Source organism: Arachis stenosperma, chromosome 2 (assembly GCF_014773155.1).
Source record: "Arachis stenosperma cultivar V10309 chromosome 2, arast.V10309.gnm1.PFL2, whole genome shotgun sequence".
Taxonomy (NCBI): domain Eukaryota; kingdom Viridiplantae; phylum Streptophyta; class Magnoliopsida; order Fabales; family Fabaceae; genus Arachis; species Arachis stenosperma.
In genome coordinates, this window is record NC_080378.1 from 108,279,719 (window position 1) to 108,291,379 (window position 11,661).

At 40.5% G+C, this 11,661-nt stretch overlaps 1 non-coding gene across 1 annotated transcript; it reads left to right on the forward strand.

Annotated features, from left to right (window-relative positions):
• Positions 1-1,146: 1,146 nt before the first annotated feature.
• Positions 1,147-1,254, forward strand: LOC130963894 (small nucleolar RNA R71). Its single transcript, XR_009080011.1, has one exon. It is a non-coding gene; the product is annotated as a small nucleolar RNA R71 (small nucleolar RNA).
• The last annotated feature ends 10,407 nt before the right edge of the window (positions 1,255-11,661 follow it).

Here is an 11,661-nt window from a genome sequence, read left to right on the forward strand (position 1 = left end):
GCCTATGGTACAAGGTATTGAAAACTTCCCAGGATCTTGTCTCTTTTGAGGTAATTTCTGCCTAGACAAGTCATCCAGTTCTTTGGTGAGTAAAGGGGGTTCATCCTCCCAAGTCTCATTTCCAAATAACTTGTCATTTAGCTTCATGATTGCTCCAAGGTATTTAGCAACTTGCTCTTCAGTGACATACTCATCCTCTTCAGAGGAAGAATACTCATCAGAGCTCATGAAAGGCAGAAGTAAGTCCAATGGAATCTCTATGGTCTCATTTTGAGCCTCAGATTCCCATGGTTCCTCATTAGGGAACTCATTGGAGGTCAGTGCACGCCCATTGAGGTCTTCCTCAGTGGCGTTCACTTCCTCTCCTTCCTCTCCAAATTCGGCCATGTTGATAGCCTTGCACTCTCCTTTTGGATTTTCTTCTGTATTGCTTGGAAGAGTACTAGGAGGGAGTTCAGTAACTTTCTTGCTCAGCTGTCCCACTTGTGCCTCCAAGTTCCTAATGGAGGACCTTATTTCAGTCATGAAACTTTGAGTGGTTTTGATTAGATCAGAGACCATGGTTGCTAAGTCAGAGGGGTTCTGCTTAGAATTCTCTGTCTGTTGCTGAGAAGATGATGGAAAAGGCTTGCCATTGCTAAACCTGTTTCTTCTACCATTATTGTTATTGAAACCTTGTTGAGGTCTCTCTTGATTCTTCCATGAGAAATTTGGATGATTTCTCCATGAAGAATTATAGGTGTTTCCATAGGGTTCTCCTAGGTAATTCACCTCTTCCATTGAAGGGTTCTCAGGATCATAAGCTTCTTCTTCAGATGAAGCATCCTTAGTACTGCTTGGTGCGTTTTGCATTCCAGACAGACTTTGAGAAATCAAATTGACTTGTTGAGTCAATATCTTATTCTGAGCCAATATGGCATTCAGAGTATCAATCTCAAGAACTCCTTTCTTCTGATTAGTCCCATTGTTCACAGGATTCCTTTCAGAAGTATACATGAATTGGTTATTTGCAACCATTTCAATGAGCTCTTGAGCTTCTGTAGGCGTCTTCTTCAGATGAAGAGATCCTCCAGCAGAGTTATCCAAAGACATCTTGGATAGTTCAGAGAGACCATCATAGAAAATACCTATGATGCTCCATTCAGAAAGCATGTCAGAAGGACATTTTCTGATCAATTGCTTGTATCTTTCCCAAGCTTCATAGAGGGATTCACCATCCTTCTGTCTGAAGGTTTGGACTTCCACTCTAAGCTTACTCAATTTTTGAGGTGGAAAGAACTTTGCCAAGAAGGCATTGACTAGCTTTTCCCATGAGTCCAGGCTTTCTTTAGGTTGTGAGTCCAACCATGTCCTAGCTCTGTCTCTTACAGCAAAAGGGAATAGCATAAGTCTGTAGACCTCAGGGTCAACCCCATTAGTCTTGACAGTGTCACAGATTTGCAAGAATTCAGCTAAAAACTGATGAGGATCTTCCAATGGAAGTCCATGGAACTTGCAATTCTGTTGCATTAGAGAAACTAATTGAGGCTTAAGCTCAAAGTTGTTTACTCCAATGGCAGGGATAGAGATGCTTCTCCCATAGAAGTCGGGAGTAGGTGCAGTAAAGTCACCCAGCACCTTCCTTGCATTGTTGGCATTGTTGTTGTCTTCGGCTGCCATGTGTTTTTCTTCTTTGAAGATTTCTGTTAGGTCCTCTACAGAGAATTGTGCCTTAGCTTCTCTTAGCTTTCGCTTCAAGGTCCTTTCAGGTTCAGGGTCAGCTTCAACAAGAATGCCTTTGTCTTTGTTCCTGCTCATATGAAAGAGAAGAGAACAAGAAAATATGGAATCCTCTATGTCACAGTATAGAGATTCCTTGAGGTGTCAGAGGAAAAGAAAAGTAGAAGAAGGAGGTAGAAGAATTCGAACTTAATCAGATAGAGTTCGAATTGTGCATTGAAGAGGAGTGGTACTCCATTAATAGAAGGATGTGAGAAGAGGGGAAGAGATTTTTTTCGAAAATTAAGTGAAAAAGTTTGAAAACATTTTGAAAAACTTTGATTTGATTTTCGAAAACCAAGAGTGGGAAAGAAATCAAATGATCTTTGAAAAAGATTTTGAATTTAGAAATCAAAAAGATATGATTGAAAACTATTTTAAAAAAATGATGTGATTAAAAAGATATGATTGAAAAATTATGGTTTTAAAGAGATATGATTGAAAAGATATGATTTGAAAACAATTTTAAAAAGATTTGATTTTAAAAATTAATGACTTGCCTAACAAGAAAAGATATGATTCAAACATTAAACCTCTCTCAACAGAAAAGGCAACATACTTTAATTGTTCAATCAAATCATTAATTGTTAGCAAGTATCTTTGAAAAAGGAAAGAAATTGATTTTGAAAACATTTGATTGAAAAGATTTGATTTGAAAAAGATTTGATTTTGAAAAACTTTGAAAACTTGAAGAAAAATTGATTTGAAAACAAAATCTTCCCTCTTGTGCCATCCTGGCGTTAAACGCCCAGAATGGTGCACATTCTGGCGTTTAACGCCCAGTGCACTACCTTTTTGGGCGTTAAACGCCCAACCAGGCACCCTGGCTGGCGTTTAAACGCCAGTCTGTCCTTCTTCACTGGGCGTTTTGAACGCCCAGCTTTTTCTGTGTAATTCCTCTGCTGCATGTTCTGAATCTTCAGTTCCCTGTACTATTGACTTGAAAATAGAACCAAGATCAAATAAACAATGCATGCAAGACACCAAACTTAAAATTAGACACTAGACTCAAACAAGAAACATAAAATATTTTTGGTTTTTATGATTTTGTAAATTTTTTTGTGCTTTTTCGAAAATTATATGAAAAAAGAAAACAAAGGTTTCAGAATTCTTAATTAGAACTCCAGGAATCATTGCAATGCTAGTCTAAGACTCCGGTCCAGGAATTAGACATGGCTTCACAGCCAGCCAAGCTTTCAAAGAAAGCTTCGGTCCAAAACACTAGACATGGCCAATGGCCAGCCAAGCCTTAGCAGTTCATTGCTCCAATAGCAAGATTGATAGAGATCAACAAGCTCTTGTGATGATCAGTTGAAACCTCGGTCCAATAAGATTAGACATGGCTTCTCAGCCAGCCAGATTTCAACAGATCATCATGAAACTCTAGAATTCATTTTTAAGAACTCTGAAAAATACCTAATCTAAGCAACAAGATGAACCGTCAGTTGTCCATACACAAAACAATCCCCGGCAACGGCGCCAAAAACTTGGTGCACGAAATTGTGATCACTACAACTCAAATAATCCCTAGTAATGGCTCCAAAGACTTGGTGCTCAATACCATGGCATAAACACAACTTCGCACAACTAACCAGCAAGTGCACTGGGTCGTCCAAGTAATAAACCTTACGCGAGTAAGGGTCGATCCCACGGAGATTGTTGGTATGAAGCAAGCTATGGTCACCTTGTAAATCTTAGTCAGGCAGACTCAATTGGGTATGGGTGATATATGAATAAAACATAAAGATAAAGATAGAGATACTTATGTATATCATTGGTGAGAGCTTCAGATAAGCGTATGAAGATGCTTGTCCCTTCCGTCTCTCTGCTTTCCTACTGTCTTCATCCAATCCTTCTTACTCCTTTCCATGGCAAGCTTATGCAAGGGTTTCACCGTTGTCAGTGGCTACCTCCCATCCTCTTAGTGGAAATGTTCAATTCACCCTGTCACGGCACGGCTATCCATCTGTCGGTTCTCGATCAGGCCGAAATAGAATCCATTGATTCTTTTGCGTCTGTCACTAACGCCCCGCCTTCAGGAGTTTGAAGCACATCACAGTCATTCAATCATTGAATCCTACTCAGAATACCACAGACAAGGTTAGACCTTCCGGATTCTCTTGAATGCCGCCATCAGTTCTTGCCTATACCACGAAGATTCCGGTTAAAGAATCCAAGAGATAAACATTAGAGCCTTGTTGCTTGTAGAACAGAGTGGTTGTCAGTCACTTGTTCATAAGTGAGAATGATGACGAGTGTCACATAATCATCACATTCATCAAGTTCTTGAGTGCGAATGAATATCTTGGAATAAGAACAAGCTGAATTGAATAGAAGAACAATAGTAATTGCATTAATACTCGAGGTACAGCAGAGCTCCACACCTTAATCTATGGTGTGTAGAAACTCCACTGTTGAAAATACATAAGAACAAGGTCTAGGCATGGCCGTGAGGCCAGCCCCCAGTGATCAAAGGATCTAAAATGTCCGATCCCAAGATGTCAAATACAATAGTAAAAAGTCCAACTTATAGGGAACTAGTAGCCTAAGGATTACAAAGATGAGTAAATGACATAAAAATCCACTTTCGGGTCCACTTGGTGTGTGCTTGGGCTGAGCAATGAAGCATTTTTCGTGTAGAGACTCTTCTTGGAGTTAAACGCCAGCTTTTGTGCCAGTTTGGGCGTTTAACTCCCATTTTGGTGCCAGTTCCGGCGTTTAACGCTGGGAATTCTGAGGGTGACTTTGAACGCCGGTTTGGGCCATCAAATCTTAAGCAAAGTATGGACTATCATATATTGCTGGAAAGCCCAGGATGTCTACTTTCCAACGCCGTTGAGAGCGTGCCAATTGGGCTTCTGTAGCTCCAGAAAATCCACTTCTAGTGCAGGGAGGTCAGAATCCAACAGCATCTGCAGTCCTTTTCAGTCTCTGAATCAGATTTTTGCTCAGGTCCCTCAATTTCAGCCAGAAAATACCTGAAATCACAGAAAAACACACAAACTCATAGTAAAGTCCAGAAAAGTGAATTTTAACTAAAAACTAATAAAAATATACTAAAAACTCAACTAAAACTACTAAAAACATACTAAAAACAATGCCAAAAAGCGTACAAATTATCCGCTCATCAATAACCAACCTACAGCAAGCATAAAGACATGGAAACAGTTATCAGATAAATTCCTGAATCAATTTTACCCTCCAAAAAGGATGACACAGCTAAGGCTGGACATCCAAGGCTTTAAACAAGAGGATAATGAATCCCTTTATAATGCCTGGGAGAGGTATAGAGGTATGCTAAGAAAATGCCCCTCTGAAATATTTTCAGAGTGGGTACAGTTAGACATCTTCTACTATGGGCTTACAGAAAAAGCTCAGATGTCTCTAGACCACTCAGCTGGTGGATCTATACATATGAGGAAGACCATTGAAGAGGCTCAAGAGCTTATAGATACTGTTGCTAGAAATCAACATTTGTACTCTAGCAATGAGTTCTCTACAAAAGAAGAAGTTATGGCAGTAGCCACTGAGCCTAATCCTCAAGAACAGATGGTTGAGCTTAATCAGCAATTACACCTGATGACAAAACAGTTAGCAGAATTTAAAGAGATGCTCTAATAAACTAAAATTGCTAACAAGAACATAGAATCACAGTTTAATCAGGCAAAACAACAGTTATCTAAACAGATAACAGAAGAATGCCAAGCAGTTCAACTGAGGAGTGGGAAGACATTGAATAACATTGCTCAAAGTAGCAAAAAGCCAATAAAGGAACAATTGATAGAGGAGAACCAAACCACTGTCTAAAATCCCTCTGAGGACAGTAAGAGCCCAGAGAGGAATACTCTTGGCGTTCAAACGCCAGAAAGGGGGGGGGGGGGGGAAAGCTGGCGTTAAACGCCCATTCCCTGCCCAGTTCTGGCGTTCAAACGCTAGAAAAATGGGAAAAATTGGCGTTAAGCGCCCATTCTTCACCCAATCTTGGCATTCAAACGCCAATGGAGAATCAGACACCTGAGAGTGCTGATAGTAACCCCTTTAAAAAGGCTTCTCTAACCACCTCTGTAAGGAATAAACCTGCAGCAACTAAGGTTGAAGAATATAAAGCCAAGATGCCTTATCCTCAGAAACTCCGCCAAGCGGAACAGGATAAGCAATTTGCCCGCTTTGCAGACTATCTAAGGACTCTTGAAATAAAGATTCCGTTTGCAGAGGCACTTGAGCAAATACCTTCTTATGCTAAGTTCATGAAAGAGATCTTAAGTCATAAGAAGGATTGGAGAGAAACTGAAAAAGTGTTTCTTATTGAAGAATGCAGTGCAGTAATTCTGAAAAGATTACCAGAGAAGCTTCAAGATCCAGGAAGCTTTATGATACCATGCACATTAGAGGGTACTTGTACCAAGAAAGCTCTATGTGATCTTGGGGCAAGTATCAACCTAATACCTGCATCTACTATCAGAAAGCTTGGCTTGACTGAAGAAGTCAAACCAACCCGAATATGCCTCCAACTTGCTGATGGCTCCATTAAATATCCATCAGGCATAATTGAGGACATGATTGTCAAGGTTGGGCCATTTGCCTTTCCCACTGACTTTGTAGTGCTGGAAATGGAGGAGCACAAGAGTGCAACTCTCATTCTAGGAAGACCTTTCCTAGCAACTGGACGAACCCTCATTGACGTTCAAAAAGGGGAATTAACCCTGAGAGTCAATGAGGATGAGTTCAAGTTGAATGTTGTCAAAGCTATGCAGCATCCAGACACATCAAATGACTGCATGAGCGCTGATATTATTGACTCTTTGGTGGAGGAGGTCAATATGACTGAAAGTCTTGAATCAGAGCTAGAGGAACTAAAGGAAATAAAAGAAATTCTGAAAATTCCTCAGGAAGAAGATAAGCCTCCTAAACCCGAGCTCAAGCCACTACCACCATCCCTGAAATATGCATTTCTGGGAGAAGGTGACACTTTTCCAGTGATCATAAGCTCTGCTTTAAATCCACATGAAGAGGAAGCACTAATTCAAGTGCTAAGGACACACAAGACAGCTCTTGGGTGGTCCATAAGTGATCTTAAGGGCATTAGCCCAGCAAGATGCATGCACAAGATCCTATTGGAGGATGATGCTAAGCCAGTGGTTCAACCACAAAGGCGGCTAAATCCAGCCATGAAGGAGGTGGTGCAGAAAGAGGTCACTAAGTTACTAGAGGCTGGGATTATTTATCCTATTTCTGATAGCCCCTGGGTGAGCCTTGTCCACGTTGTCCCCAAGAAGGGAGGCATGACAGTGGTTCATAATGAAAAGAATGAACTGGTTCCTACAAGAACAGTTACAGGGTGGCGTATGTGTATTGATTACAGAAGGCTAAATACAGCCACAAGAAAGGATCATTTTCCTTTACCATTCATAGACCAGATGCTAGAGAGACTAGCAGGTCATGAATACTACTGCTTTTTGGATGGCTATTCAGGTTACAACCAAATTGTAGTAGATCCTCAGGACCAAGAGAAAACAGCATTCACATGTCCTTCTGGAGTATTTGCCTACAGGAGGATGCCTTTTGGTCTGTGCAATGCACCTGCAACCTTTCAAAGGTGCATGCTCTTTATCTTTTCTGATATGGTAGAGAAATTTTTGGAAGTCTTCATGGATGACTTCTCAGTATTTAGAGACTCATTCAGCTCCTGCCTTAACCATCTAGCACTTGTTCTGAAAAGATGCCAAGAGACCAACCTAGTTTTAAACTGGGAAAAATGTCACTTTATGGTGACTGAAGGGATTGTCCTTGGGCATAAAATTTCAAACAAGGGAATAGAGGTGGATCAAGCTAAAGTTGAAGTAATTGAAAAATTACCACCACATACCAATGTTAAGGCAATCAGAAGCTTTCTGGGGCATGCAGGATTCTACAGAAGGTTTATAAAGGATTTTTCAAAAATTGCAAAACCTCTGAGTAATCTGCTAGCTGCTGACACGCCATTTATCTTTGATAAAGAGTGTCTGCAGGCGTTTGAGACTCTGAAAGCTAAGCTGGTCACAGCACCAGTCATATCTGCACCAGACTGGACATTACCATTTGAACTAATGTGTGATGCCAGTGACTATGCCATTGGTGCAGTATTGGGACAAAGGCATGGTCAGCTTCTGCATGTCATTTATTATGGCAGCCGTATTCTAAATGATGCACAGAAGAACTACACATCCACAGAAAAGGAGTTACTTGCAGTAGTTTATGCCATTGACAAGTTCAGATCTTATTTAGTAGGATCAAAAGTGATTGTGTACACTGACCATGCTGCTCTTAAATATCTACTCACAAAGCAAGATTTAAAACCCAGGCTCATAAGATGGGTGTTGCTTCTGCAAGAGTTTGATATAGAAATAAGAGATAGAAAAGGGACAGAGAATCAAGTAGCTGATTACCTGTCCCTGATAGAACCAGTAGCAGGAGCATACCTCCCTCCTACTGAGATCTCTGAAACCTTTCCGGATGAGCAATTGTTTGCTATTCAGGAAGCTCCGTGGCTTGCAGACAGTGCAAACTATAATACTCAAGGTTCTCCTTCTATAACCATGGAGAGGAAGCATGAAGAGCTTCTCTCAAAACAGAGTCAAACAGAGCCCCCACAGTCAAACTCTAAGTTTGGTGTTGGGAGGCCACAACCAACTTCTAAGTTTGGTGTTGAACCCCCACATTCAAACTCTAAGTTTGGTGTTGGGAGGGTCCAACATGGCTCTGAGTATCTGTGAGGCTCCCTGAGAGCCCACTGTCAAGCTACTGACATTAAAGAAGCGCTTGTTGGGAGGCAACCCAATGTTATATTTATCTATTTTCCTTTGTTATTTTATGTTTTCTGTAGGTTGATGATCATGGAAAGTCACAAAATTAATTGAAAAAGCAAAAACAGAAAGAAAAATAGAAAGAAAAACAGCACACCATGGAGGAAAACCTTGCTGGCGTTTAAACGCCAGTAAGGGCAGCAAATGGGCGTTTAACGCCCAGTCTGGCACCATTCTGGGCGTTTAACGCCAGAAATGGGCACCAGACTGGCGTTAAACGCCAGGAAAGGGCAAGAAGCTTGCGTTAAACGCCAGAAATGGGCACAGCCCGGCGTTTAACGCCAGAATTGGCATCAAGAGCATTTTTTGCTCGCCACTTGCTGCAGGGATGAATTTTCCTTGACACCTCAGGATCTGTGGACCCCACAGGATCCCCACCTACCCCACCACTCTCTCTCTTTTTCACCCATTCACCAATCACCTCAATATCTCCACCCCTATATAAACCCATCTTCACTCCTTCATTTTCACACACCCTAAACACTACTTATCCCCCTTAGCCTAACCATAAATCCTCCTCCATCTCCTCTATTTCTTCGTCTTCTTCTATCTTCTTTCTTCTTTTGCTCGAGGACGAGCAAACCTTCTAAGTTTGGTGTGGTAAAAGCATTGCTTTTTGTTTTTCCATAACCATTTATGGCATCTAAGGCCGGAGAAACCTCTAGAAAGAGGAAAGAGAAGGCAAAAGCTTCCACCTCCGAGTCATGGGAGATGGAGAGATTCATCTCAAGGGATGCACTTTCCTCCACAAAACTATTGGGAGCAAATCAACACCTCCCTAGAAGAATTAAGCTCTAACATGGGACAACTAAGGATGGAGCACCAAGAGCATTCCATCATCCACCATGAGATTAGAAAAAGATCAAAAAGCTATGAGGGAAGAGCAACAAAGACAAGGAAGAGACATAGAGGAGCTCAAAAGCACTCTATAAGATTTTCAAGAGGAAGAACAAGCCGCCATCAATAAGGTGGACCCGTTCTTTAATTTCCTTGTTCTTTATTTTCTATTTTTCGAATTTTTATGCTTTATGTTTATATATGTTTGTGTCTTTATTACATGATCATTAGTGTCTTAGTGTCTATGCCTTAAAGTTATAAATGTCCTATGAATCCATCACCTTTCTTAAAAGAAAAATGTTTTTATTACAAAAGAACAAGAAGTACAGGATTTCGAATTCATCTTTGAAACTAGTTGAATTAGTTTGATGTGGTGACAATATTTTTTGTTTTCTGAATGAATGCTTGAACAGTGCATATGTCTTTTGAATTTGTTGTTTTAAGAATGTTAAAATTATTGGCTCTTGAAAGAATGATGGAGAAGGAGAAACATTATTGAGGATCTGAAAAATCATCAAATTGATTCTTGAAGCAAGAAAAAGCAGTGAATAAAAATAAAAAAAAAGAAAAAAAAGAGGAAAAAGCAAGCAGAAAAAGCCAATAGCCCTTTAAACCAAAAGGCAAGGGTAAAAATAAAAAGGATCCAAGGCTTTGAGCATCAGTGGATAGGAGGGCCTACAGGAATAATATCCTGGCCTAAGCGGCTAAACCAAGCTGTCCCTAACCATGTGCTTGTGGCGTGAAGGTGTCAAGTGAAAACTTAAGACTGAGCGGTTAAAGTTGTGATCCAAAGCAAAAAGAGTGTGCTTAAGAACCCTGGACACCTCTGATTGGGGACTCTAGCAAAGCTGAGTCACAATCTGAAAAGGTTCACCCAGTCATGTGTCTGTGGCATGTATGTATCCGGTGGTAATACTGGAAGACAGAGTGCTTTGGGCCACAGCCAAGACTCATAAAGTAGCTATGTTCAAGAACCATCATACTTAACTAGGGGAATCAATAACACTATCTGAATTCTGAGTTCCTATAGATGCCAATCATTCTGAATCTCAAAGGATAAAGCGAGATGCCAAAACTATTCGGAGGCAAAAAGCTACTAGTCCCGCTCATCTAATTGGAGCTAAGTTTCACTGATAGTTTGGAGTTTATAGTATATTCTCTTCTTTTTATCCTATTTGATTTTCAGTTGCTTGGGGACAAGCAACAATTTAAGTTTGGTGTTGTGATGAGCGGATAATTTATACGCTTTTTGGCATTATTTTTAGTATGTTTTTAGTAGATTTTAGTTAGTTTTTATTACTTTTTATTAGTTTTTATTTAAAATTCACTTTTCTGGACTTTACTATGAGTTTGTGTGTTTTTCTGTGATTTCAGGTATTTTCTGGCTGAAATCAAGGGATCTGAGCAAAAATCTAATTCAGAGGCTGAAAAGGACTGCAGATGCTGTTGGATTCTGACCTCCCTGCACTCGAAGTGGATTTTCTGGAGCTACAGAAGCCCAATTGGCGTGATCTCAACGGCGTTGGAAAGTAGACATCCTGGGCTTTCCAGAAATGTATAATAGTCCATACTTTGCCCAAGATTTGATGGCCCAAACCGGCGTTGCAAATCAGCTTCAGAATTCCCAGCGTTTAATGCCAGAACTGGCACAAAAATTGGAGTTAAACGCCCAAACTGGCATAAAAGCTAGCGTTTAACTCCAGAAAAAGTCTCTACACATGGAAGCTTCAATGCTCAGCCCAAGCACACACCAAGTGGACCCCGGAAGTGAATTTTTACGTCATTTACTCATTTCTGTATATCCTAGGTTACTAGTTCACTATTAATAGGATCTTTTGACATTGTATCTACACCTCATGACACTTTACACGTTTCTGATTGTATCTTCTACGGCATGAGCCTCTAAACCCCATGGTTGGGGGTGAGGAGCTCTGCTGTGTCTTGATGGATTAATGCAATTACTACTGTTTTTCATTCAATCACGCTTGTTTCTATTCCAAGATATCACTTGTTCCTAAACTTGATGAATGTGATGATCCGTGACACTCATCATCATTCTCACCTATGAATGTGTGCCTGACAACCACCTCCGTTCTACCTTAGATTGAGTAGATATCTCTTGGATTCCTTAATCAGAATCTTCGTGGTATAAGCTAGAATTGATGGCGGCATTCAAGAGAATCCAGAAGGTCTAAACCTTGTCTGTGGTATTCTGAGTAGGATT